The 27366-nt window shown below is 44.0% G+C and overlaps 1 protein-coding gene across 1 annotated transcript in view; it reads left to right on the forward strand.

The window, feature by feature from the left end:
- The first annotated feature begins 20339 nt into the window (after nt 1-20339).
- PRKCI (protein kinase C iota) overlaps nt 20340-27366 on the forward strand; it is a 1761305-nt gene continuing 1754278 nt past the window's right edge. Inside the window, exon 1 of the mRNA XM_069618564.1 lies at nt 20340-20418. The gene's annotated coding sequence lies outside the window, so the exon portion shown is untranslated. The remainder of the gene's footprint in view (nt 20419-27366) is intronic.

The raw sequence follows: 27366 nt of genomic DNA on the forward strand, positions 1-27366 counted from the left end.
GGTCGAACGTGGTAAGACACATGACCTAGGAAACACGGAACACCAGCGTTTCCAGGGCAACTGCCAACGCTCCCGGAAGGATCTGTAGAGTGTTGGAGAAGTGCTGACAGCCCTAAATACACGCCATTTCGGTATGCAACGGGAAGAATGCGGGACGCTTGTAACGGATGGCGACTTCTGGGAATAAGGCAAACGCCTAGATGAACCCAGCCACCGCGCTTTCCTAACGCCCTTGAGATCCTTTGGATTGTGTTACACTTGGGGAAGGGAACCCCAAGACTTTCCTTGTGGAACTATTTGAACTTGGGGAAGGTGAAGCTGAACCAAGCTTCAGCTGAAGTAGCGCAGAACTTTTATTTTGAACACTTTCTCTTTGGTGCTGACATCCCTACACATTGCATAGCTTTAGTTGTGAGGGCAAGCATACGTTTTGGACACAGACAGACTTTTAAGACGAACTTGCTGACATAGACTATCCTTCATTCTTTAGGTAGGGAAATCCCACCATAGCATAGGGCAAATTACGCCTTAAGCCATACTGATGTTTGAAATAAAAGTCCTTTTGTTGATAAAGTGAATCTGTTGCCTTTTTCTTGCTTCATGATGCCTTCAGAGCAGTTACCTCACAGGAAAACTGCATTATTCTTTAAAGAAGGGGCTTAAACAAGGACCTTTAAGACAAGCTAGCTAGGGTACCTAGACCAATGTGGAAGAAGTCTTAAGACGATTAGAAGACAACCCTCTGAGAACTAAACCTGAAAAATGTGTATTTGATGCTACTACCAACCCACGCAGAATGAAGGCAGTGCTTGATTCGAAAGGCCCCTCTACACTCAAAGAAGTGCAGCAATTTTTAAAATTGGCAAACCTTTATCACAGGCTTATCCCTGCCTTCTCCAAAAAAATTCTACCCTTAACCAAACTCCTAAAGAAACACCACAACTTTGTATGGAATAAATAAGCAGAGGAGGCCTTCCTTTTAAAACTGCACCCATTTTGGACCAGCCCGATGTACAAGAGCCTTTTATCTTGGAAACAGATGCCTCTGATAAGGTAGTTGGGGCTGTCGCTAAACAGCTCAAAGAAGACCAGCAAGAACACTGCTTTTACTTTTTCTCAAAAACCCTTATCAGTTCTGAAATAAACTTATGTACTGGAGAAAGAATTACTTGCCATAAAACCTTCTTCTAGGGGCTCCAGAAAGTGTTACCATCAGAACTGATCACAGGAATCTCCAGTTGCTTCAATCCATGGAGTGCTGCCACAGCCGACTAGCCCGCTAAGCAATTATTTTCCCAGTACTGCTTCATCCTGCCTTACATCCTGGGAACAAAAAATATGGTGTCAGATATGGTCTCTTGCTGGAGTTAAGAGCACTTTGGAGAAAAGATCAAGGGTAAAAAGATGCTACTGAACGTGACCTTTGTACTGCCCATCAAGACTGTACAACAGGAACTCTGCAGGGAATTCATATGGAATTTTCTGTGATGAATCTGATGATGTCATCACTCCTTTCCCAGAGGGAGCCTCTTCCCATGTGGCCAGGAGACGGCAGCTGCACGATGAGACATGGTATCCGCCTATTCCTTTCAGAGATACCCCCTCCATTCCTCATGCCTTGATGGCATATTGTGGTAACACCCTTCAACAACCTACAAGATTTGCTGATGGCATTCTACAATATCCTGAAAATAGAATGACAAAAATGATCAATCCCATGTATATGAATCTTTTGGAACTACTCGGACGAGGAGGATGAATGGAGCTATGAAGATCACTAGAGCACGTTAGCCCACACTGCACTCTATTTATTGGAAGGAGACATGGAATGCTGGGACATTTAAATGCCCCACAGCTGATGGAGGAGAGAGAGAGATACCTGACACGAGCAAGCGGCTAGCGTCGGAAGAAGCTTGAGGAGAACCTGGCACCAGGTGAAGTGCGGTGAAGGGAGAGGAGCAGGCGACGATTGCCTGACACTAAGGGGTTGCCAGGGCACCTGAGGGGAAGATATGGAAGTGCCAGCGCTCTGCTGTGACAGAGCTGAGACCAGGAGGCTGCCTGTCAACCTCTGTGACTAGATGGAGAGCGAAGAAGAGGCCGAGCGTCCTCCCGATCGACCGGCAAACTGCAGCATTCATGGTAAGGTGCGAGGAAGAACAAAGCAGCCAAACATAACCAATGAGCCCAGCTGGGGAATGTTGGGACTCTGGGGCACCTCGGGAGGATTGACGTGCACCAAGGAAAGAGCTGAAAGGTCACTTGGCAAGGGCAAGAAGCCCTGGAAGAGAGAGAAAGACTATTTTAAGAAGGATCTCCGAACCGTTGGTTGTTGAATGCATGGAAAAGGTTGCAGCTGAGAAAACATGCAAATCTGGGACCCCACATCCATATTGAGAGTGTAAATAGTATGGCTTACCTGAAGTTTGTGTGAAGACGTAGAAGAGGATCCGGTTCTATGCTTGCGCCAAAGACAAGAATTCCGCAGGTAAGGGCGTTACTCTCTGGTAGCCACACCGCCTGGCACACGTTGCAACAGCCGGCGTGACCCCCAAAGTGAACCCCGCAAAAAAAGGAAAAAACTCTTGAGGGGTAAAAACCCTTAGATAGCAATTCCAGAGTTCGTTATCTTGGTCTTGTAAAGAAGATATTCATTGTGCTAATCAGTAGAATTCTGAAGTATGTGATGGAATGCTGAAGGTAACAGAAGTCAGCAAAGCAAAGGTCCAGCAAACAATGGGAGGAAACAGGAGTAGAACAGGTTGGAAGATAGGGGAATCCACGATGGAAAAAAGCAGGAAGGTAATGACAAATAAACCAGCAGGAAAGGAGCAAAAATGGAATCAGACAAAAATGGAGAAAAACGAGAGGAACAGATAGGGACACAGAGAGGGCTAAGGATGAGTAAGCGCTCAGCTAAAATGCCAATTACCTTAGCATTGAGACGTGAAGTTGCTCAGTTCTCAGTAACTTTTATGGAAATGTTGCACGAATTGCACTGAAGCATTGCCTGAAAGTGACACAGGTTTCCTGTGTCTGCAGCAACCCAGGAAGCAGGAAAGGCATGGCATGCATCGTCTGCCATATTGGATGAGGCAACACAAGCCGTTTGAATGAAATACACAGTCCTAGAAGGGCAGTTTCTAAATTTTTGCCAAAAGGGCGACCGCAAGTGTCTGGGTGATACATGACAGTATTCCCTCTTCCTATGCCAACACCCCCGGGTTTACCTGGATGTAACATATGAAATCTCCGTACTAAAGATGAAGCATGCACATTCATTACTGGTTCCCAGGTTCTTTCACAGATTGAATATCATTTCCAATGTATGAGGTACTGCAGATGACCTCTGCGATATCTGGAATCATATATTAATTCTACTTCATACTAAGGTGTACCATCAAGGAGGGTATGAACTGGTGTTTTTTTCTTTTTCTGGTTAGAACCCTCATATGTTTTGAGTAATGACACGTGGAGTAATGACACGTGGAACACCGGGTTCTTTTCAATGAAGATGGTAGGCCCAAAAGGAAAGCAACTTGGTTGCTCTTTCCTTGAATAAGAAAAGGCCCGAAATATCTGGGTGACAACTTAGAAGGACAAAGATGTTTAGGTAAATATTTTTCCGACTTTGTCACTGACAATGTACGAAGGTTCTTAACTTCTTTTCATGTCAGCATACTTTTGTGTCCTCTCTTAAGCCAAAGCAAACGGAGAGATGAGTGGGCACCACAAAATTCAAAAATTACTCTAAGCATTAGAGTCAATGTAAAAAGAAGAAAAGTTGGATGTTCAAAATAGTAGTGCTAACGGAGCTGGCTGTGATAAGTCTGGAGACACCCTGACTTAAAAAATACAACAGAAGCTAAAGACCAAGTAGCAAGACCAAGTGACTATCTTGAGCCAAAGACAATTTCTCAGCTGCCTTCTTTTGGCCTTCCTGTAGGTCTACAATCCAACTATCAACTATTTGCACTTGAGAGGAACCAGGAGACACTGAAGAGAACACAGTTGGATAGAATCTGTATGCACAAAAAAAACAGACTTTGCTACAACGATGCATGGTAGCTGATATTATAGCTGAATTCTGCAACAGGAAGTAAGGGGGACAAAGCTTCTTGTACTCGAGAAGAAAAACAACATAGTTCTGTTACTCCATTGGACTGTGGAAGATAGCCTGATGACAACACTCTTTTTATCCCAATGTTTTTACACAAGGTGGACCAGAATTTTGACATGTCCTGACTTCCTCTATCTGATATTATTGGAGGTGGGAGACCATGTAGGTGAAAGATATCGGTGGAAAATCCAGCAGCCATTTCAGCCACTGTCGCTATCTTCAGAAAAGGAGAAAAATGTGCCATTCGTGTAAACAGATCAACTGTTACCACAATAGTGGTGTAACCATTCAAGAGTGGCAAGGCCACAATACAATCGGTGTCAATTTTCTCCCAAGGTCTGGAAGGTGGTGTAGGTTGTAGAAGCAAACCTGTAGGTCTTCCCTTGTGTGTTTTCGACTGAGCGTAAGTATCAGACTTCCTTAGGTATTCTCGCACAAAGGTATGCATCTGAGGCCACCAGAAATGACGACATAGCGTACCTAAGGTGGCAGTTACACCCTTATAACTGTCTGGTAACATGTCGTGACAGAGGTGTATAGCTTGTTTTTGTGTATCTGCAGAAGGTACATACAAGTGGTCGTCCTTCAACAAAAACCCTTGTTTCTGCCAAAGAGCCCATGAGTTAGATATGGATACATTTCAAAACATATCAGATGTCAGATTATCTTGTTGTATCTGGGTCAGATAGGTGTCCAAAAAAACAGATGATTGTTTTTCCTTGTAGCACAGTATGATAAGATATAGGGGCTTCATCAAGCTCGTTGTATATGCAAGACAACGTGTCAGCCACTCTATTTTGGCTTCCTTGGATATAAGTCAAAGTGAAGTCATATTGTACAAATAAATAGGCCCAATGGGCCTGTCGACTGTTGCAACATTTGAAATTTTGGAGTGCTTGCAAATTCTGGTGGTCCGTGTGAACTTGTACTGGTTTGGTAGCACCGAGTAGTAAATGTTGCAATTCGAGACATGCTTGACGTATCACTAATAATTCCTTCTCCAGAACTGAAGTGTCTTTCGCTCTCTCCTAGGGTTCTGGACAAGAAGGCCAAAGGATATTCTTCCCCATCGTTTTGCATTTGTTTTAGGACTGCGCCAATCGCATGGTCCGAAGCGACTGTTTCCACAATAAAACTCTTGCTGGCATCAGGTTGACAAAGGATTGGAGTTTGTGTGAAAGTATTTTTAAGGGTGATGTGAGAAACCGAGGGGTGTTCTCACATCTACTCCCCTGAGATCTTATATGCAGTTGTCCAGGGAAAGGCCATCGCATTTGGATCCTGCCCTTGGGGGTGGACAACTGAGGGAGGATCACCTGGACAGAGGGTCCTCTGCGATTGGAGGTGGGATGCCCTTAGGTGAGACACAGTATTCCACATCCTCCTTTCAGAAAAGAATCCCTATCCCAGAAATGGTTAAGGGATATTGTTCACCTTGTTCCTTAGTCTCTGAGAAGGGTAAGAGATATCATCCAAGACATGTTAAACAAAGGAGGAGAAAGATTGGGAATTAGGTACCTTGGGACAAAACACATTGTCCCCCGGATACTTGGCACAAGCAGACTGTTCCCCTTCATTGCCTTTTTGGGATGCATAACAGCACTGAGAAGAGGAAGGAACAACTGAGAGTTATGAAGATAACCCACTTTTCCATTCAAGTCCTGAGACGCGAAAGAGGCAAATGTGGTAATGAGAACCAGGCAACAGCAATTAATGGAACAAACCTGCAGCCCATTATCGGACCACAGGTGGATAAGAGTTGTAACACTGAAGCACAAGAGGAAGAGAGAGGAGAAAGAGGTGTTAAAGAAAGCATCATGTGGGCGCTACCTACCTGAACTTCTTGGTGATGGATGCAGAGGGGTAGCCAGTCTGTCAAGGAATGCCAAAGCGAAGAAATGATCACGTGGTGAACCAACCCAACACCCACCTGGTGGTAACAGTTCGGGGGTGCACCGGCTCTGAAATGTCACGAGATGGTGCTTCCCTGATTAGCGTGACATCAGGACAGTGCAACCACTGGCTGAGAAGTCCAATTGATGTCCAGTAGATAGCTGTGTAGTACGTACAACTCTGAATGCAGAGCGCTGGTCTCAGGAGGCAAGTGCTGGTCGTTGTAGGCAGAAGTTGGTCTGTGAAGGCAAGGTACCCAAATGGAGAGTCGTGGCAAGGCAATGACATGGGACCAGAAGAGAACCAAGAAACAGAGACCCGGAGGCGTGAGAACAAAGGCAGAGAACCAGTATGGGAGGCCAAGGGAAGCCTGACTGAGGGAAGCCCCCCATCCCACAGGGAGCCCAGAACAGGGACCCAGGGCCCAAGGACCAACCAACCCCAAGAAGAACAGAAAAGACAGGCAGGGAGCAATGCAGGCCAAGGAACAGGCAGAGACCAGAACCAGGAACACAAGGGCCAAGGAACAGAGTGCTAGAGCAAACCCGCAATCAGTGAACAGACCACATTGAGACGCGGTCTGCTGATGTGGGCAGGGCCCTAATGAGGAACCGGGTCTCAAACGAGCCTTGCAAGGCAAGCCCACATTGTTCCAGGGCGGAGCTGACTGTGCATGCACAGAAGGCAGGACACAGTCGTCCGCGCATGCGCAGACACGCAAACATGGACGCCCCCAGGAAGCTGGTGGTCACGGCCAAACGCAGTTGCCACAAGCGCCATCAGGGTGACCCCGCCTCCTCACCCCGGTAAGTGGCACGACAAGAGGAAGCAGAAGGAGCTGTGCAGGAGCAAGGGAAGCTGAGATGCCAGTACGCCGAATGAGACCCTGGGAGTCCTGCTGGATTGCTGATGCAGGACGGAGATCCCATAAAATGGAAGGTGGACAGCAGATGCTGTCGGAGAACGGAGGCAAAGCTGTGCACCAGAGGTGGAGTGTGCCAAGTAGAGCGCCCAGCGATCAGGCTTTCCCACGAAGGGAGAGAAGCCGGGAAAAGGAGCTGCTGAGTCCGCGTAAGTGTCAGGGACACTTAAACCACTGGGGCGCTCAAGGAAGGCCATGAATGCAGTAGCGATCAATGAAACAAGCAAAGTTACCTTTACTTGAATACCGAATTGAATGAAATAAGTAAAACAACCTTTAATGAATACCGAATTGAATTAAACCAGTACTGATTTGAATGAAACACGTAAAGCAACCTTTATTGAATACCGAATTGAATGAAACAAGTAAAAATATCTGTATTAAATACCAAACTGAATGAAACTAGTAAAACAAGCTTTACTGATACCGAATTGAAAGAAAGAAGCAAAGGTGCATTTAAGTGAAAGCCGCATTATGGAAAACTGAGCTGATTGACTCAATGATATAAGATCAGCTGCATTTATTTAAAGGAAATAGAAAGATCAGTTGAATGAAAAAGTCTGAATAAAGTAAAATCAAGAGTGAAAACCCACTCATATGCTGAAGTTGTGAAGCTGCAATTGAGAAACGACTTGTTTGGCTGACCAATAACAGGTTTTTTTTATACCAGATTGGCTTTTTCCCTATCTCGGGCGATCTGCCCTTCGGTTCCGCCTCTGTGTACTTCCTGCCTGAGTTTTGGGATACACCGTGGCAGAGGAGGAGGGTCGACCTTTTCACCACTCTCAGAAACTTTGGGATAAACAAAAATTCAAGACTGCAACTTCTACAGAAAGTGAAGTTCCAACAGAGAGATTAGGTGAGGGACATGAGGGACTGAAATGCCAAAAGAAGATTGCAAACATGGCACAGATGTAGGAGCTTGTGAATTTGATCCAAGCATTATCAAATGAAGTCCAGAATTTAAAGGCTGAAAATGACTCGTTGCGACATGTGATGGCTGCTAAAGATGCCTTGACAAGAGAAGCCCCTTTGTGGGGACTTACTTGTAGGAAATGCGGTGGAGCCCCGAAACAACTCAAGGAGTTCCTGGATGCATGTACCGTGCATTTCCTCTTTAGAGAAACCTCTTTTGCCTCTGATAAAGCAAAAATTGGATTTGTGATATCCACTTTGACAGGAAGCGCTTTCTCCTGGGCTACACCCTTGGTCATTTCTGCCAGCCCTCTTGTTGCTTCCTATGCTGCCATTGTGCATGCCTTAAGGGACATGTTTCAAAGGAAAGAATTGACCTTCAATGCCTATGAATCATTATTGGACATTAAGCAGGGGCATCAGGATGTCTTGTCCTATATTTTCAGGTTCAAGAAATTGGCGGCTGAAGCTGGATGGCCCGATTCGGCTCAGTTTACCATATTCAGACGAGGCCTTGCTGAAGACATTAAGGATGACTTAGCTCACATTGCTCGCCCTGCTACATTTCCCGAACTCATCTCTCTGGTTCTACAAGTAGAATACAGACAGCAAGAATGAAAGAAGAAAGCACAAGGGTGTTTCTTATCTTTCTCGGCAAGTAGCTGTTCATCCTCCCAAGGAGTCTTCACCTATTGATGAACCCATGCAGGTCGGTGCTACCTGTGACCCTTTGACTCCAGCTGAGAGACAAAGGAGTGATGTATGGCTACGGGCTATGTCTTTACTGTGGTTTTCTAGGGCATCTCCTTCGGATTGCCCTGAAGTCCCACCTAAAAAGTCAGGAAACGCAAGACCCCAATCCTAGAAGGGATTCTAGACCAGGGAGTGCAAAGACATCCCAATGTCAGCCAGGAAGACAAGTAAAATCGATTAATGTTGTTACATGTCCAGTTAGAAGACGATACCGGATAATCAGTCGAAACATTGGCTCTTCTAGATTACGGAGCAGCCGGGATCTTTATGGACGTTCAATGGGCCATACAATACTGATTAAGTTTCGAAGACAGAATAGTAAACAAGGCGGTAGAGGGTGTAGATGGAAAATCCTTGAGTTCCGGTCCGGTCACCAACACAACCCAAAGTCTCAAGATGATGGTGTAGGGACACCAAAAGTGTTGAACAAAGGGTTGTCCTTACACAAAGATTTCTACACCACACAAATGTAGTTTGAATGAAAGTTTCAATGTATTGACTGTCTTTGCCCTATGAGAGATTACACATTAAATATACATACTGTATTACTCAGTACCCAAACTTATTTCCGATTTTTTTATACATACAATTACTACTTTTTCTTTTAAAAAGAAAGTTAACCAGTAAATTAAAGAAAATTTATAATTTCATTGTCTTGATTGAGTCCAAAGTCAATTGAGCGAAATTGGCAAATTAGTCGTGCCTCCGCTTGTTCTTTATTTCCCCCCTTTTTTTCCCAAAGTTATTTTCTTCAAACCGATGAATTGCAGGTTATGTTTTTCTCCAAGTTGGTAGTGTGTTTGCCAATGTTGGGCAAGGTGCAAGGATACATCCTGGCTGCAAATTCCAGAAAAATGCTCACAGATTCTTGTCCTCAGATCCCTTATGGTGCTTTCGATGTAAATGCATTGGCAAGTACAAACAATTGCATATACAACGTACTTGGTCCTGCAATTAATAAAGCTTGTAATTTTCAATGAAGTACCACGTGCACCTGTGAATACTTGCGTGCGGGAATGTGCAAATTTGCATACTCCACATGTTCCACATTTCCTAAAGCCTATCAGCATTGTTATTAACCATGTTCGTCTGTTTTCCGTTCCTGATGTTGGAAGCAGAGATGGACTCAGTGTTATTTTCATAGTTTTGGCTTTCCTATAGATTATTTTAGGTTTGTCGTCTATAAAAGGTTCAAGATGTTGATCCAATTTTAGCAAGTGCCAGTTTTTTTTAAAACGCAGAAATCTTTGTGTATGGACAACCCTTTGTTCAATGTTTCAAAACAAGAGGTTGGGGCTTCACGTCTTTTACTAGTCCTTACATATCTGCGACACCAGGGAAAATCCCAATTATCCAGGGCGCAGGGCCCAGTCAACCTGGCACACAAAAAAAAAATCCATGTCTTATGCAACACCAAGAAATGATTGCATTTGACATCTTAAGAACCGCTCATTTTCCGATCATCCTCGGAATACCATGGCTTCAGAGACATAACCCGGCTATAGATTGGGAGAAGATAGTACGGTTTTATTCAGACTATTGTACCCAGCAGTGTTATAGGGGAGCACCAACCATTACGTCCAAATTAGCCTTGGCTGAAGGTCCTAATCACATGTCGCCAGCAGTACAAGAGGTGTCATTGGTCCCCTTAAAATACCAAACTTATGCCAATATCTTTAAGGATTAAATACCTAAGGAACTCCATCATCATCGGACTGAAGATTGTACCATAGACCTCATCCCAGGTGCTGTGGTAACCTTTGGCAGAATGTTTGCTCTTTCCTGCTTTGAAAAGAAAGCCTTACGACAATACCTGGATGATAACCTTTTCAACGGTCTCACACGGTCATCAGCAGGTGCCTTTTTATTTTTTATCCAAAAGAAACACACTAGCTAACTTGCCATGCATAGATTATATTAAGGACCGATATCCCATGCCTTTGATAAAGGACATAATTGAAGCTGTTCAAGGTGTGACTGCATTCAAGAAACTCGATTTTAGGGGTGCATACCATCTTCTCTGGAACAATGAGAGGGATCAATGGAAGACAGCTTTCCGGACCCCCTTCGATCATTTTGAATATCAGGTGATGCCCTTTGGACTTGTGAATGCACCCGCTGTTTTTCAAAGGTTCATGGGCCAAGTATTCACGGATGTTCTTTGTCATCACATCTTCGTATACTTGGATGATTTCTTGGTATTCTCCTCTTCTTCCGAAGAACACCAACAACATGTTTCTGGGGTTCTCCAAAGACTTCAACAAAACGAACTCATGTTCAAACCGGAGAAATATCACCTCGATGCACCTTCGGTCCCATATTTAGGGTTTATACTAACCAAAGGAGGGGTTCAAATGGATCCACGAAAGGTTTCAGCGATCTCCACCTGGCCCACCCCAAAATCGGTGAAAGATATATAGAGATTTTTGGGAGTAGCCAATTTCAATTGTCGCTTTATCCAGAACCTTTCCGAGATAGGTTTACCAATCACTGCCCTCTTAAAGAAGGATACTCCGTTCATCTGGGGAAGGGCAGCAGAACAAGCCTTTTTGACTCTACGAGAAGCCTTCTGCATGTCTCCTGTACTAATGCAGCTGGATCAGTTTAGACAATTTATTGTGGAAACTAATGCCTCCCTTGGGGCCTTTGGAGCCGTCCTTAAACAACTAGCTCAAGATCATGAAGAACATCCCGTGGCTTATTATTTCAGGTCTCTGACTGTCAGTGAAAGAAACTACTCAGTGATAGAGAAGAAGCTACATGCCATACGGACTGCCTGTACTGAATGGAGACACCTACTGTTGGGAGCAAAATATCCTTTTGAGGTCTGCACGGACCACAAGAATCTTCGAGTACTCCAACAGATCGTATGCAACAATATCAGGCAAGCCCAATGGGCTTACTTTTTTTCTCAATATGATCTTTTCTTCACATATCTACCTGGGACCCTAAACATTGTCGCAGAAACACTTTCATGCAAGGATACAGATGAATAAATCGATCACATGATGCCTGAAAGGATTCTACTAAATAAACATGTTGTGAATATGTTTTTCGACCAAATTAGACCAACCTACAGAGCCTTTCTCACATCCTTACCCCTTAAGGATCAAGGACATGTTATCCAAACAAACAGTTGTTTTTCTTCAAAGGACGACTGATCGTCCCTTCAAGCCCTTCACAGTGGAAGGTCCTTTCATTGACACATGATAGTCCCTCTGCGGGACATCGAGAATTTAGTGTTATCCAAGACCTTTTTACTTGCACTTTTTGGTGGCCTACTTTGAAGAAAGACGTCAGGGATTATGTGCTGTCCTGTCTGACTTGCTCTAGAAGTCTACTACACACAAACCCATAGAAAAACTCACACAGTCACCAGTTCCCCTAGGTCCATGGACACATCAGTCTACTCACTTTGTAGTGGATTTGCCCCTCTGTGAGGGCAACACTGTGATTGTGGCTACTGTGGATTCGTTCAGCCAGCGGACTCACTTTTCTTCATTATCAAGCATTCCCTCTGTGCCTGTTATGGCCTCTGTCTTTCTCAAGGATGTCTTCCGTTTGCATGGACTCCCACATTCTATTACCACTGATCGAGGTTCCCAGTATACCTCCCATTTTTGGTCCTCCCTGTGTAAATTACTAGGCATAGAACGGGCATTGTCCTATGGCTACCATACGCAGACAAATGACCAAACCAAATGTTTGAGTCATACCATGGAGCAATACCTCATATGTTACACCAACAATAACCAAGACAATTGGTCAAGCATGTTAGCTCTTACAGAATTCGCTTACAACAATGCACTACACACTGCTACAAAGATGAGTCCTTTCTTTTGCCTAACGAGTATGCATCCCCGATCTCTGCCCTTCTCTGTGGCTCCAGTAACCAACATGCCATCCTTAAATCTATTGCAGCAACAAATCGCCAACAATCATGTACTAGCAAAGAATGGTCTCCAGGAAAGCAAAGAAAGAAATAAGAGGTATGCCGATCAACATCAGTGCAAAGACCCACTCTGGTCGAAGGGAGATAAGGTGTGGCTATCAACAAAATACCTGCCTAGATGAATCAGACCATCTAAACTCTCCGTGCGGTATTGTCTTGCGCCAGCAGTGGAAATGCTGGAGCCGGTGGAAGATGCAATAGTTTAGCTGAACTTGCAACCTTACAGCGTGGTCTAGCCTTCTTCAAAGATGGTCGCCGCATCTATTTCTATGACTGTTTCCTTTAGCCCATTGCGTTGTAGCCGTCCTTTGGAATCTTTCGCCCTGCTTGTACTTCGTCCCGTTGTACCAGCCTTTTCAGAGCATTCTGTTTCCCAGTTCTAGTTCAGCCGCTCGGCTGCTGTCCTGTAACCTTCTCTGTCTATTCTCCGTTTCTGTTCAGTCCTCGTCTGAGTTCGGTTTTGTTTCCCTTGTTTCCCTTTTTTCCCTCTCTTGTTTTCTATCCGCATCTACGTGGCACCTTTACTTCCATTAGCTGCTTATCGGCACCCTGTTGTATTTTTTGCTCACCCGTGACTGTGTTGCGAGGATTATAACTATCCTTCGATCCCCGCCCTGTTTTCTTCAGTCGGCGGGGTTCCATTCTGTTTGCCGCGTCTCTGCGGTACTTCCTTCTGTTCTCTCTCATCCTGTAAATTAATCTTTTCTTACCTCTTTTCTTACCTCTCCTCCTTCCCTGTTCCGGTCATTGCCACTGGTCCTCTTCTTGCTGTTTGGGTTACGAGTATCCTTTCTCCATTGGTTTCTGGTGTTCCGCTAGAACACACTTACCTGCATCACCCAGCTCCCACCTGTACAGCTGCTTCTTCCAATCTCTCCAGCTGCATAGCGCTCTTTCCATACTACTGTCCGGGTTCTGGATATTCCCGGAGCCCATAAGAGGAGCAGCGGTCCGCACTTCTGTGGACTTACTCTTCATCTGGTATCTACAGTCAAGCCAACATCCTTTCGACTGCAACAGGGTTTTTTCTGCCTTGGAGGCTTTTTCCCTGGACTTTTGGGGGCTTGCTCCTCGGGTCCTGTCCCGGGGCTGAGCCAGGTTTTAATTTTGGGATGGCATTGAGCACTTCTTTATCACTTATAGGGGAGTCAGTGAAGGGCCTTTCTGTCCCCTGGTTTAAGTTCAGGGGGACCAATCCTACGAGATATTCTTAAATTTCCTTCTCCAACCCTGTGCACTCTGCGGACTACAGTCAAGCAATACATTTGCCAAAATGCTGTGCTCTGGTTTCGGGCTTGTTTTGTATCACACCCTTCTCGTCACTAATTTTGTAGATCCAACCCCTTTTATTTTGAATAAATGTTTATAGCAATCACTAGAAGTACTCTATGTCCGCGTCTCTTTCTTGTTTCATCACACCCCCTATACATCTTTGCTGCGATACATGGAATCTTCTCTATAAGGAGGGACTGCTTTTTAAAGTTTCTTCTTTGTTTGTGCTCATTCTACCTCTGCGCACAAAACTTCTTTCCCTATGTCACGACGCTCCCGTTGCGGGATATCGAGGGATAAGAAGCACCCATTAATTACTCACACAACACTTTTGGTGGCCTACGATTTACAAAGATGTGACTCAATTTGTGTTAACTTGTTCCACTTGTGCACAAACCAAATCAACAAAGCAAAGACCAACTGGCAAGCTCCTAGAATTAGAACTACCTAGCAGGCCTTGGTAGATCATATCAACAGACTTAATTGTCGACCTTCCAAATTCTGACGGGCATACTGTAATAATGGTCACAGTAGATACCTTGACAAAAATGGCTCACCTTTTACCGTTTGATAGACTGCCTTCCTCTTAGCATCTTTCCTCATGATATCTTCAGACTACATGGCCTCCCAGAACAGGTCATCTCAGATAGAGGCACACACTATACTACTAGGTTTTGGACTGAAATATTCAAAGCCTTGCGAATCCAAAGGAACCTCTCGTCCAGGTGCCATACAGAAATAAATGGGCAGACAGAATAAATCAAACAAACATTAGAGCATTAGCTTAGATGTTTCTTTCAGCCACACAAGATGATTGGGTTTCTCTCTTGCCAACAGCTGTGTAATAACTATACATTCCTCCTTAGGAATGACTCCATTCTACTGTTTTTATGGTTACCACCCAAAATGGACTCCTATTGATCTTCCTTCAATGGCTGCAGTACCTTGTGAGGAGGCAGGAATGAAATATGGACAGAGAGTTTATATTTGTGGCTATAGGCTTTTATTGAAATGGAAAAAGGGGTTTGAAAATGCCTCACTATCCCTATTCTAGGAGGTATTTCCCGACCTAAAGCAAAACAAAGGGTCTGTCCGATGTCAAGATGTCCAAAGCAAAATGTTCTATGTCTGACTACTACTCTGGCCCTCACACTCTAAAAATGAACTCTAAGGTGGAAAGGGACATGTTTCTGCCCTTGAAAAGTGTACAAATGTTCAAAAAGAAAATGTGTTACTCCAACATAAAAGTTCCAGATGGATAAAGGTCACAGTTCCAGAGGATGGCTCCCTTCCTCTGGATTTCACTAGACTGCATTTTAAACTTTTAAGGAAGCAAGTTGTCCTCTGGCTTTTTTTGGTCCACAAAACAACTTGAATTCAAAAACAACTTGACTTTTAGGGCCTCATCACGAGTTGGGCGCTAACCCTTTTACCGCCGGGGCTATTAGCGTGTAACGCTTACCTTGACTCTGCGGGGACACTCACAGTAGGAACTACTGGGCATGAGTCTTCTCTCAACTTTCGCTCATAAGGAGTCCCTGCGTAAAACACAGAAGATTCCTTAGTGTGTGTGAATGTGTACAAAAACCTAGGATTCAATGAGAATTTTCTTACTACAGTATACTGCAATTCACTCTCCTTTATTTATTATCTTTACCTTGTTTATTTTTTGGGCGAGCTCTCCATCCTGCACCTGTGCAGGGGCTCAAGTTCTGCAGAGGGACTTCCAGGTGAGTACTAGGTAGGGAATAGAGAGGGAGAGCTACTCAAGGGGTGCTAAAAGTGTCAGGGGGGCAGCCAATAACTAGCACATGCAAGGAATTTTACTGAACCCCTATGAGAGGAGTTCCAAACAACAACTCCAACACAGATGGAATGGGGCTGAGCACAGCTACCCCACAATAACAGCACGATGAAAATGAGAGGGAAAAGATAATACCCACTATGCCAGTGGAGCCCCACTGGTCATGCAATAAGAGTGTCTTAAAGCTGTGATAGAAAACCCACACAAAAGGAAGAATGCGGGACACTAGGCACAATATACTTTTCACCCAAAAGCTTCACCTTCAAAAGAAATGTGTGCGTAACAGGAGGAGCAGGAACTGGCTCATGAATAACACATGCAGAAGCACGTCACAATAACAAAGAGGCAAATAACCTTTCAACAAAATAAATGCTTGTAACAATGGAGTGGAAAACCTCTGTGCACAGTGCGAGCCAAACGCACTTCACAATTGGAAAATAGCAATGCCTTTCACACATGTAACGTTAGTCAATGAGGAGCGGGAACATGCTCCGTAGCTGTGCCAGCCAAACGCACTTCACAATCACGATACGGCAATGCCTTTCACACATGCACGTTCGTCAGCGAGGAGCGGGAACAAGCTCTGTAGCCATGCTGAACGAACGCTCTTCACAATGGCATGGAAACTATGCCTTGCAACTAAGTAAACACCAATAACACCTCAATTACTTAGCCGCAAGTGAAAGAAAGGAAAACGGATACTTGCGGAATGCAGCAGCTGACAGGAACCGAGTGAAAAAATTAAGTGTGCAACTGTACTGGGAAGTGGGAACTGACTAAATTTTGGTACTAAAATGTCAGGCTGTGAAAGAGCACAAAAATACTAGAAGGGTTAGACTACAAGGACAAAGTGAAGTGAATAAACTTCAAGTTAACAGGACAGCTGACTGGACTGCGGTAAGCGTTAGCTGTAGACAGGATGATGACGCGAAGCAGGGAACACTCGAGGGGAGGGGCTTAAATAGGAGCAGGATGACAACCACTAGACAGACACTGCCCAACCCAGAATAAGCTAGGCAGCCATGTGTAAGAGTCAGGAAGTAACCATCAATTCCCCTCCCAGTGCTCTGAGTTGTTTTTCCATGATCCAAGAATGGTACATGGAAGACCAATTCCTTTTGGAGACAAATGGGGAAATCTTTTCTGTGATCATGACATAGCGTTAGCGCCAAACCCCCCGGCGCTATTAGTGCCGGATCACCAGTTTGGCAGAACGGTAATTTCCCATTCCCCATTGGGCCTATTCGGGAATTCCCCCTTCCCCATTGGGCCCAATGGAGAATGTTCGGCGTTATTACCGCCGGCGGAAATAGCGCTGAAAATCTGCACAATCGCAGCAGATTTGCCCCCAGCTCAGAGCTGGGGGTAAATCCGCCAAGCTCATGATTTGGCAGACCCTTAAATGCGGTGGTAATAGCGTTACCGCCACATGTAAGGGTTACCGCCAAACTCGTGATGAGGCAGTTAGTCTTAATTTTGATAGAATGCCCAGGTGTACTCTCCTGCCACGTTTCTTCTCCTCTTGAAGATAATTTCAACACAGTCTTTATCTATACCTGATGTATCCTTATCAGGATTCCCTCATGTGATTTACTTTACACACTGTCCAACTTGAATTTTGCCCGGTATACTCCCCTGCCAGGGCTTTCTCATATACTTCATTCGATACACTTGCAAACTTGAATCTGCCTGGTATACTCTCCTGCCAGGACTTCCTCAAATGTTTCACTGGACACACTTGCAAACTTGACAATATTTTGTATTCCTTTTGTTATGTCTCTAGGCAATATCGAGTCTCTGATTCTTTCTCATATGCTTATTGTATTCTTATTTGCCTTTGGTAGGGTTGCCAACTGGCCCCAGTGTCCCAGCTTTCCCTGGGTGGACTCACCGGCTCTCTGCGACATATGTCGATTCTCCTGCTGCAAGCATGCAGCGGATCTTCCACATCCCATTCCTTCTTCTCAGGTCCGTAGCTTCTGGTTTGTGGCTTCCGCATTCCTCGCAACTCCCACTTGCCTGCTCTGGGGTTCTCTATGCTCGAGCAGCTCGGAGGCTGCTTCTCGGTAACTGCATACGCCAGGAGGTCTCTTCCTCTCGTGGTGTCCTCACAGTGGAACCAGCTCCTGCAGTCTGCTCTCCTTGGCCTCCTTCGTGAGCCAGTTGGCTCCACAAACTTCTCAACATCACAGTGGTCCCTTTGCCGATACCGAAAGGATGAGATTCTGCCAGCCTGCATCTCCCTCCTGTCAGTGGTTTAAATGTCTCAGCATCAAGTATGCACTCACAACCACTAGAGCGCAGCTTGTGCTTCTGGCCTCTATCGATCTTCATTACTCCACTCAGCTTCCTCATGCCAGTACTTTTAAATCCAGGAAAAGAGAAGTCTATTTTTGATTACGTATATACAGAGTATGGGAAGATATTCTTAGTAGCTTTCATGGGTGGGTGAAGGGAGTCTTGACAATATGCCACCATGGCATGTGGAATGTAGGGGGTATCCCTAAAAGTAAAAGGGGGATACCATGTCTCATCCGATGATGTTGCGTCACTACCTTGAGGGTTGCCTCCCCCCATGTGATCCTCCCTCATGTAGCCACCCCCAGAGTCATGATCAGGTAGCGGCTGCCGTCCCCATGCCACATGGGTAGAGGTCACCACTGGAAAGGAGTGATAACACCATCAGATCCATCACATACCCTTTTCCCTAAAGACACAGTCCAAATACATAGATGTGTTCATTAAACCTCTGGCTATGGCCACCCATACATTTTTGTTAGATTCCAGGGATGTTATTAATCTTGTTGAAGATCTTCCTTTGATGCCACAAAGCAAATCCTGGTTTCTTTAGACATAGAGGCCCTCTATACTAATATCCCACAAGATAAGGCCATTTCGAGTCTGCCGGTTATGTTAGATAGACGCCCTCTGCCGCACACGGTCCCGACAGAATTTCTGACTACATGTGCCAAATTGATTATATCCAATAGCTTTTTCAATTTAAAGACACCTTTTTCTTACAAACTAAAGGGACAGCAATGGGTTGCACTTTTGCCCTTAATTTGGCAATCATCTTTATGTCCCTTTTTGAAGAAAAACATGCACTGAATGACGTTAACCCTTTCATCAAAAATATTAAGTTATACCGGCGGTATATTGATGACATCCTTCTACTCTGGGAAGGTGACTTTGACACACTAGTAGGCTTCATGGGTTGGCTTAATCAGGTCGATGCTAATATAAAATTCACTTTTGAACATTCAACCTCCCAGATTTCTTTCCTTGATTTATCAATCTATAATGAAGATGGTTTTTTTGGAAACAGAATTGTATAGAAAACCTACAGAAAGTAATACAACTTTGCAGTTTGAAAGCCAGCACCAAAAAAGCCTTTTGCGTAATCTCCCATATGGGATGTTTTTACGGGTACGCCATAATTGATCCAGCATCACGCATTTTAATACACATGCAGATGTGCTACAAGGCAAGCTTGAATAACGTGGGTATCCCAGGAAACTGATCAAACATTCAAGAAAAAGAGCACTTTATATCAATCGGGATGTCTTACTTATGGCTAAATCAAAAAATGCAGAGAAAGAACAGTTAGTGTGCGTGTCCACTTTCTGCCAACATAGCGAGACCATCAAAGCTATTATTTTGAGAATTGGAGGATTCTCAATTCTACTGATCTCAAGCTACAGAAACCATTATTTGCTATAAAAAAAAAAGCAAAACTTGGGACAGAAACTCACACGTGCTACTAGATTGATATCTCTAACCTGGTTGGTTCGTAAAGGCAATCTCAACCAAGTTAAAGCCCACTACCCATGTATTTTATGTGTAGCTTGCACATTTTCCCAAACAATTTCAGATTTCTCCAGTGATGGAAGGAGTTGGGAACTACGTACATTCACCACTTGCAAAAGTAAGAACGTAGTATATGCCATTCAATGCCCGTGCCTATTGTTTTATGTAGGAAAAACCTCAAGAGAGGTTCTCCTGAGAATCAACGAACATCGCTTTAAAATTAGAATGTGTACATTCTCTGCACCATTAGTGGCCCGTTATGTAGAAATGGGCCATGGCACAGAATCGCTCACATGGTTTTGATTTGAAAAAAATCTTTGCCAATGTGCCAGTTCAAATAGCCAAAAAATTTAAAGACACTCCATAAAGGGCTTAACATGCTGGAATCGTGGGATTTCAATGCCAATTAACATTTTTGCCAATGTTGTTTTTTCTCAGTTTTTCTAAATGTATTCATTCCCATTCAGTGGCTCTGGCTTGGTGCTAGTATTAGCACACATTTGTCACAAGCTGAGCAGCTTGCTTGGTTTGTGTCTTTAGATTTCATTTTATATTCATATTTTTAATGAATATTCATTTTTTATTTGCTGCACTAAAACTGGCAGTTTTTTAAATTATTTCTATTCCAGTTAGCAGTCATGTTTGGGACTGGCACTGCATTTTCTTCTGCACCAGCCTGATTTCATTTTCCTCACTTTTGGAAGTTATTGTCATACGACTTCATGTGCCTCTGGTTATAAATGTGGCCTTGCTGGTCTATTTTCACTTGGTTTCCATCATACTATCGGTCACGTGAGGTTATGTAGTACCGCCCTCTCTGTCACATGGACATTCATTTTAAATGCACGCCCAGTACGCTATTCGGCCGTAGCACCTTTTGACTTTCTTGTTCTGCGCGCATGCGCAGCGTTCACGGGTGCATTCTTGCACCGGGATTGATTTACTTCATCTCGACGTCTACCGCTCGGCTTTCAGCTGATGTAAGTCTTTCTGCAGTTTTTTTATTTGTGTTGGCTTCCGTGGACGTTTGCTTATAGCCATCTCTGAGTGTAAACAATTCGGTGAGCTTGGGGGACTTCGGGCTTTTTGTTCACATGCCAGATGGGAATTCTTCTCTAGGGTGAAGGCATTGGTCTGAGGCAGAGTCCGGTACCGAGCCCTGGCCATCCTGCCATTTGAGTCATTTAAGACTTATATGTGAGTCGTAGTGCACCCCGGTTTCACTTGGGATTATGTTACAATTTACCAACAATCCATCGTGAGGTCTCTGGGTGTATATTAGAAACAATTGTCTTATCATCAGCAATTATTTTTGATTGCTAATTGGCGCTTTTGTTTTCTTGATTTGCAGCCAACTAACTTCGGCTCACCTCAGAGATCCCCCTTTTTTACATCTGTGGTCTTCAAGTATTTACTTCCTTGGAATCCCATCAGTTAGCATAGACCCCCATGGTCGGGTCCGTTTTGAGGTGAGCTTCTGTTCCTTTAATGGAGTCCAATTGCATATTAGGCTCGCCTGGGCATGATGCCTGACCTTGTGTCTTGGTCTATTCAGGTCTTGTGACAAAAAGTGGTGGTACAGGCCACAGTCTTACTGTGTGGCTACTTTTTCTCCTTCCATGCACTTGTTGCATATAGCAGTCCATGCATTTAAGGTCAGTCTGCCAGCTTGTGTAGAGCAGCTCATTTTTATTTTGAAATGTTTTATTTTGCAATTCCATTTGCACTATTTTTGCACTTTTGCAGCTTCAGTTTGGTGGTGTTGGTCCATCATCACTCAGCACGGTTTCAGTTTGGGCCTCACTTACCCTGTGCTCTGGGTTCTAGCACTGTAGATTATGCACGCTTGTATATTTAATTTACTCTATATATCAGGCGTCCTTATATATTTTTGCAAAAATTAGGGCTTTAGTCCAATTAACTTGTTTTGCGCAGGCAGAATGTGTCTAAATATGACTTTTTGTGCAATATTATATGGTTATGTCCTTGTCTTTTGCAGTATGGTTACATCTCCTTCCTGATGAAGATGTTATTACAATCAAAGCTACACATCAAAACCGGTTGAGAATACCTCAAAGGGATGTGATCCTTGCATTTTTCTGTTGTGATCCACCTTTTGTGATAGATTGTGTTTTAATAATTTCTATTGCTGTTTAAGCACTAAAATAATGAGTTTTGTCCTGGGGAGAATTCATTAAATTTTCTTCTCCTCATATGTGTACAGTTTTTTTTTCTTTTAGTAATCATTGCTTGAATGAATGCCACTGTGTGTTGTGTTTTGCTTGGATGTTGCACTATGAGTGATAAGTGTGGTTGATTATTCCTTTTCTTCTTTTTAGCCAACTTTGGGCAAATTGTTGCTGTCTTGCTGTGTTTTGAAATTATGAAATGTTTATAATTTGTGATTGACTCAATATTTTTCTAATTGATGTATCATTTAAATACATTTTGATATGTTGTCATAAACACTTCCTCTGGACATTTTTCTGTTTTTGGCAGTTCACAACTTCAACATCAGGACCTTCTGTGCCAAAGTCTCTTTGACATTCAAAGTCTCTTATTACAGAGGGTCTGATGCAACACGAAAAACATTAAAATTCCTTTCTTCTTAGAATTTCACATATACAGCTTATCAGGTGATTTACTGTTCATCCTGGGCTCAGACCCACCTTAACACAAAATCCTCAATTGGTCTTCCCCTGTCGGCTCTGACCAAATTTCTCTACTTCATCAAAATCGAAGACTTTCGACTGTGCTTGGGACTTTGCTTGACCTGTCGCAGGACCACTTCGATTCACAATTATTCATTCTCTTCTTGATATAACCTTTTTCTCAGTTCACTTTTGCCACTTCTCAGGTGAATACCTTCGATTGAGCACCCACACTGTGCTGGACCATTCTGTGAAAGGTATTGTATCTTGCTTTTAAAGTTGAATCACTCATCAGCAGTTCAACTTTACTTGCATCTCTTATCACACGCGTTTTAACAATGTTAATTCCAGCACCCGCCATACAATGTTGCTGCTTGCAACCTTGGCCTCAACACAGACCGATCTTGTATCGTTCTCCACGACTCACTGGCTGTCTTGATTCACTTGCGCTGCTTTGTTCTTGGAGCCAAGGATGGTACCATGGCATCTGGTGCTACTCAGAGCTTTGATTATTTACGCGGAAGCGCCCCGGGTATCTCTGACACACAATGCAGGATTCTTCAGCCTCGTTCCCTGGTCTTACGCTTTCTATTCTCGAGGTCTCTGGAAAGTAACGGTTCCTTGACGAAAAGGTCAAGGGAACTTCCCTCCTTGCAGTCGTTTTCTGTTTTGCCATATTTCCTCTACGTTCAGCTGCCGTCTCGAAACTGCTGTTTCGTTGTGTGCTTTGCCTCGCTCAGAGGGTGCTCTTGTGCTAGTCTTTTATCCGTCTGGGGAAGCTTTATGGAAGTCAGGTGTGTGTGATGGTCAGTAATTCCCTGGCTTGGGCTGACCATTGTATTGGGAAATATCAGGTATACTGCTAGGGTGTTAGTCTGTTTTCTGTCATAGCGGGCTGTCTGTGAGCAAGTGTACCTGTTGTAAAAGGGGGGTAGAGTTCCTAAATATCCTGCCTGGTAGGATGGGGTAAAGGCGTTACATGGAAGGGGATATCGCGTCTCACCATTCGGTGTCCCACTCCCCGAAGACCCAGATGATCCTCCCACACTGGTCCACCCCCAGGAACTGGATCCAAAAATGATGGCCGTGTTCTGGGCAGTTGGATGGCAGATCCCCAGGGACTAGTGGGTTAGACACCTTCTGTTTCTTACACACCCTTCCCCTATGCGATTTAGCGGCATCTGTTTCACAGGGAAACAGAAAAAGGAAATTGTTCTCCTGATCTTTACCTTTTCGGTACTCTACAGTGAAAAAGTAGGGTTGCAGATCTAGGAACCATCGCATGACTCAAGGGTTAAAGTCCTTTTGTTGGCTTAGCCACACTAATGAAGAATGGTCTGTGAACATCCTTCCTAGGAGATAGTATCTTAGATGGATGATGGCCCATTTAACGGCAAGGGTCTCTAATTCTAACACAGAGTAATATTTTTCACGTGGGAAGAGTTCTCTACTAGTGAATAGGATAGGAGAGGGTATTGTAATCCATCACAAACTTGCAACAAAACTACTCCTAACCCTGTAAGAGAGGTGTCGGTTTGTAACAAAGTCATTTGAAAAATCTACTGCCTTTAGGATCGGGTTCTGGCACAGGGTTTGTTTTAAGCTGTCGTAACATACATCATCCTCATCAGTCCAATTAATCTTCTTGGGTTCAGCGTTCTTTAATTTTTCTGTCAACCTAGCTGTTCTGTCTGTGAAATTAGGGATTAACCTATGATAATAACTGATTAACCCTAAGAATGCTCTGAGGTCTCTCTTAGTCTTAGGCGTGAGGGTATCTAGGACGATTTTCACTTTTTCTCATTGAGGCTGGACACTGCCATTCCCTGCAAAGAAGCTGAGGTACCTCACGGCTGATTGAGCCAACTTACACTGGGATGGATTGGCAGTTAAGCTGGCTTCTCTGAGGGCTCTTATAATAGTAAAGAGATGGAAAAGATGGTCTTCCCAAGTCTTACTATAAATGACTATGCCGTCAATATAAGCCCCACAGAAATCCGAGCAGGGCTGTAATATACTATCCATAAGGCATTGGAAGGTGGCGGGGGCACCGTGTAGGCTGTAAGGAACTCATAGTGGAAACAGTAAAGACAGACAAGTGATCAAAGTTCAAGGGTTTTTATTAAACTGTATACATGGTTGAGAAAAATACCTAATCTAAACCTAAATTTAAGATGGGAGCAAGCTACGGCCATCAAATAATAATAAGGCAGTGCTAGTAGCGTCTTGACAAAGAAAAAGGGCCTATACTAAAAAAGAAAATATTGCCAATCCTTACCGCTAAGTTACAAAGTAGTATGGGATAATGTTCACCAGAAAAGAAAGAAGTGTTCATGAAATGATAAGTCAGGATGGTATTGCTGGGGTCTCAATTACCCACGTTTTTAGTATAGAGGAGCAGCTGAATTCCTCTGCAGGAAGTCCCGCCCCCATTCTTCCTATATGTTGGAAACCAGAAATCGCGACATGCACGACACCAGTGATGGTGCCTATTCCACGGAGAGACTTCGAGAAAAGGTATCCATTGAGAAAACCCTATATGATGTACCCCTGTGGAGATGACAATCTCCTGGAGGAGATGCCCGAAGGAATATGAAGATAAGAGAAACAGAGGCTGGTGATGTCACAAGAAATTAGCATGATGCACTGAGAAGAATGGTCAAAGAAGAAGATGCATAGACCTTATAGAATCTGATGGAGTAAAGAATTGAGTAACCTTAACTGTACAGATGCAGCTATGCAAGTAGACTAAGTAATCTTAAAGGCTACCTATATGCAGTCAATAGACTGTAGGCGGTGCCGCCATTATATGGAATTTGGATATCAGTGTCACACATTTAGTAAGCTCAGACCTATGAAGAAAGAAGGATCAGAAAGCTGTGTCGCAGTAAGAAAACAGCTGAAGATCGAAGAAAGGCCTGAAATAGCTGTCTGGCCTGGTATCACAGGATGGATCGGCCAAGTACCGGTTATCTATCCTTGAAGAAAAGTGAACATGAGAAGCTGAATCAGCCCTTGTTAAGGTGCAAGAAAGAACACCATGAGTGTCAAGTTTAATAATTCAAGACAATTAAATGCTGCAAAACAGGCTGAAATATGGTGTCCTGCCACATGAGTCAAGGATGGAAATAGGAGTTGGGCGTACAGACCTGAACTGCGATAAGAGTGTGCCCATACTCCCTTTTATTCTCAGGAGCAGTGAATCTTTGCAAGGACAAGCTCAAAGACAATCTGAATGGCAGACGGCATGAGTGATGAGAGATGTTGGGCTAATTGGGTGGGGATACACGGTCAAGTCCACCCACTGACACCTGGGGTACCAGCTTACGTGCTGCTAGTGAGCCGAATGTTCCAGAAGGGTACAAGCTTGCCAACCAATTGTAGAGGGCCATATAACAAATGGCCTTGTAGTTTGATAGCCAATGGTGTACCGTGTATCTAGTAACTAATGAAGATGGCTTGCACTAAGGGTGGGCATAAATTGTCCACCTGACTGTAGAGACAACCTGATCCCTTAAAGAAAGTATACTTAGTCCCTTTAAGCCAATCACACCTCCCCGTAGGTTTTCTTAGTTTGCCACATAGTATGACGACACGTATGACACATTTTTGCTATAAAAGTAAACTTTTTATGAAATGCTTCGAGAAATAAGGCTTTGCGACATCTGTTGATGTTCTTTGTAACTCCCTGTTTTAAGCAATTGAAAATAAAACAGTCGGGAGATACTTTTTGCCAACTTCCTGAGTTGGTCTTATTATTTGGTGTAAGATGTCACGATCCTACTCGCGTGCCGCCCAGCACCACTACATGCGTACATTTGGAGACTCCGTTTATGGTTTACTTGCAAAGTTATATCCTGCAAACTGCATCTGCAGTTATTTACCTGTTTTACCGCTGCAGTTTTGGACCAATCTAATTTCATGTTCCATTCAGACTTTTGGGATAAACCAGCAGATGCATTCCGGTACATGTATGCTGTCCAAAAGGCAGAGGGTTGGAGGAAGCAAACTAAATACATTTGTTTGCAGCAAGCTACTAAGAGCTGCAGAGGACCTGATTTCAGTCACCTGTTCCAAGCTACTCCAGGCTAGGCTGCAGAGAGCTGGATAGCCCTTAATTAGAAACCACTGCTGCAAGCTACTGAAGCCAGAGCTGGGCTTAATTGAACACAGCTGCCTGAGACTGCAATCAGCTCCACCCTGTTGGCCTGCTGGCTGGGAGGGCCATTATAAGCTCACTTTGAACAGGAGCAGTTGTCTCCACTAGGAGTTTGTGCTTGTGCTCCTGTTACCAGTTTTTGACAGTTCCTGAAAATCCTCATTTTGGATTTTGAATCCTTCGCTGTTGCTGCTTGCAGCACCCTCTCCAGTCTGCTTTTGCCTTCTGCCCTGCACCTCTGGGCTCCCTGCCTGGCAGCCCTGCCACTCTCCTTTGCATTCTGCTCTGTTCCTCTGGGCTCCCTGACTTGCAGCCTGCCTGTTACAAAACCTTTCCTTGATTTCCAGCGTTTGATTTCTGATACCCTTTGAGAAATTCAGTTCTTAACTGATATCTTGTCTGCCTTTCTGACTTTCTGTAAACACCCCGTTTTCTGTAAGCATTTCTGTTTCACAGACTTGTCCTGTTTCTGCCTTGCTTTTCTCTCTTTCTTTCTGCAAACCCATCCTTTTGAAGTGTTCCTGTTTGTTCCTTTCCCGCAATATTTCCCAACTTCAATCCATAGTTCTAGTGCCTTTTCTTAAGTACTTTGAGTTTCCTGAATCCCTCGTATTCGCCTTTTTGGCAGCAACCTATCTTGCCTTGTGTATACTGATATTCCAGTCTATGCTTTGTACTTTGTTTCTCTATCCTGTCCTGTACCTGGTTATTTCTTTCAACCGTGTTTTCTACCTGTATTATATCTGGGTCCACTGTTGTGCCTCCGCTTTGAATCCATTTACAGTGTGACCCCTTGGTTGGTCTCCGTTCAGATCAGACAAGGGATAGACTTGTGTTTCCTTCGCCTAGTCCATTGAAGTCTTACCTTCCTCAGTATATGGTCTCCAGTTTTACACTTGCACTGGGTACGACCGTTTCCTCGGCACGCCTAACTCATGACGCTGCTATATGACCGTTGTTAAGAGTAATCTGCTGGTACTGATACCAAGAGCTTTCCTTAATCCCTGGAGAGCCCTTATCATACTCCAGTACACCCTTTATCCTGATCAATCCGTGTTGCCCAGTGTATTTGATTGTCTTTGCTTTCTCTGTCTGTTTGTTTACAGCCAGGTTCTGCC

Source organism: Ambystoma mexicanum, chromosome 10 (genome assembly GCF_040938575.1).
Source record: "Ambystoma mexicanum isolate Mex_15411 chromosome 10, UKY_AmexF1_1, whole genome shotgun sequence".
In the NCBI taxonomy this organism is placed as follows: domain Eukaryota; kingdom Metazoa; phylum Chordata; class Amphibia; order Caudata; family Ambystomatidae; genus Ambystoma; species Ambystoma mexicanum.